The sequence below is a fragment of the Penaeus chinensis genome, chromosome 2, assembly GCF_019202785.1.
Source record: "Penaeus chinensis breed Huanghai No. 1 chromosome 2, ASM1920278v2, whole genome shotgun sequence".
Taxonomy (NCBI): domain Eukaryota; kingdom Metazoa; phylum Arthropoda; class Malacostraca; order Decapoda; family Penaeidae; genus Penaeus; species Penaeus chinensis.
In genome coordinates, this window is record NC_061820.1 from 14292527 (window position 1) to 14295026 (window position 2500).

Here is a 2500-nt window from a genome sequence, read left to right on the forward strand (position 1 = left end):
GCGTTCAGCACATCCAACTTCATGGCTCTAAATGGTGACTGGGGTGGACAAGCACATCGCTCGTACGACCACGGTGGAGGGCTTTTCTCGCGCTCTGTCCAGGAAGAAAAGCATGTCGTTCGGGTCGTTTCCTATCTCTGACATTGCAACTGTTGCTTCTTATTTTGTCCATTGCATGTTGCTAATACTTCATCGTTGGTGTGGTTTGGTGATTATGACGTCGTCAGTGAGGTCGTCCTTGGATCACTCTTCGCGGCCGGCAAGTCGTTTCTGGCGGATGCCTTGGTGTGCGGCAGCTCCGTTTTCTATGAATATGCTAATTATGTCCAATATCGGGAAGTATAAATTGCTCTGACGTCACGGGCTTATAAATATTTGGTATAATTAGAGTTGGCTGCCAGATACTTAATCGATTTCAAAGATGGGCTTCTCTTTGCACCTAGCTTCCTTTCAACTATGCAACAGAAGCCTCACAAATTGTATTCCTCGTAGGTAGTTCAGTGTACCGCATCTCCTCGTATTTTAGTATCATTATTATCAATATTATCATAATTTTTTATCAGTATCATTATTATTACCATTATTATTACCATTATCATTATTACCATTATCATTATTACCATTATCATTATTACCATTATCATTATAACCATTATCATTATTACCATTATCATTATTACCATTACTATTATTTGGACAGCAACCAGTAAATCAAGCTTGCCAGCGTCGTACGTCAGAACACAAACAAATAAAGAAGGGTCATGGTTGCAGCGCATTTATGGTGCATAGACTACGTAGCCATTATGAAACATCTTTCAGCACGTGCCGCACATTTTTGGCATAATATTAGCATTCCTACGCACCACGAAGATTAACACTATAACTTTGGAGCCGGTGTGGTATCGCGGTTATTGCACCGCTGGCTATAAGGTAATGACGTCATCTGGAACACAACTATGAGCTTGATGATGAAAAGGTTACTGGCATGAATACTGAAGGTTGGTGGCCGATGTGTCTGTCGGTCATGACAAAAGAAGGAAGTTGTGTGGTTAGATGAAATGAGTGTTTGAAAGCTTTCTATATTTATCACTACACACACACAAATACATACATAAACACACACACACACACATAAACACACACACACACACACACACGCACACACACACACACACACACACACACACACACACACACACACGCACACGCACACGCACACGCCCACGCCCACGCACACGCACACGCACACGCACACGCACTCGGACACGCACTCGCACACGCACTCGCACACGCACGCACGCACGCACACGCACGCACGCACACGCACGCACGCACGCACACGCACGCACACGCACACGCACACGCACATACACACATACACACATACACACACACACAAATATATATGAGTTGTATATCATCTTTCTGTGCCTTCACCGATGCGGTGTTTGACAAACTAAGTGGCGCCATGTTTCATGTTGTCGAGCTCTGTCCCAGAGGCATCGGCGTGTTTGTATTTTGAAATTGTTGAGGAATGTTTTTCTCGGTCTACCTTAAGTTTGCTTATCCTCAATTGTATTGCTTAGGCTAAGGCATTCCAATGCGCCTTTACGGATTACATGTCCGAAGAATTTGAGTTGTACTCGGATTAATTCTAGAATCACACGTTCTTGTCCGATTCTTCTGGGGATCTCATTGGACACTCGGTCAGTGTAAGGGGTATGCAACATGGTGCGATGGAACTACATTTCCGCGGCTTCTACATTGCGCCGAGTTTCAGCCGTCAGTGTCCAGGACTCATATAGGAAAGCCGACCGTACAAAGATTTTAACGAGTCTAATTTTTATTTGCACTGAATGCTTGCGGTCTGTCAGGCTGCTCCGGAGTTTGGAGAATGTATCCTTTGCTAGTCCGATTCTGTGACAAGTGCTCCTAAATAATTGAAAGAGGTGACCTGGTAGATATCCATTCCTCCTTGTTTCAGTGGACAAGTTGGTAGGACATCCTACTTTGAAACACGCATACATTTTATTTTCTAGCTATTGGCATGGAGGCCAAGATTTCCGCTGGCTTCCACAACAGCATCAAAAAGTTTTTGGAGGTAATTTACAGATATGGCCATGTGAACTGCATCATCTGCATAACGATGGTTGTTGATCTTGCAACCATTGAAAACGATTCACTCCTGGCGATCCTCAATCTCCCGCAGGATAACTTCAGTAAGGTGACAAACCTTGTCGGATACCTTGCTTGATGGGGAACTAATTAGTTGTTCCATTGGATATGCGGAAATGCTGCAAGTTGATCTTTGTAGACATATTGAATTAGTCTCTTATATTTGTCATCTATCTGGAGACTTGAAAGGATATCTCATCAAAAGCTCTTTAATAGTCAATGAAAACCAGGTACATGTTTTGCTGGTGTTGGATGGTTCTCAGTAAGCATTCTCATGACAAAGATAGCATTCCTCATAATTTAATCTTTCATAAACCCAAACTGG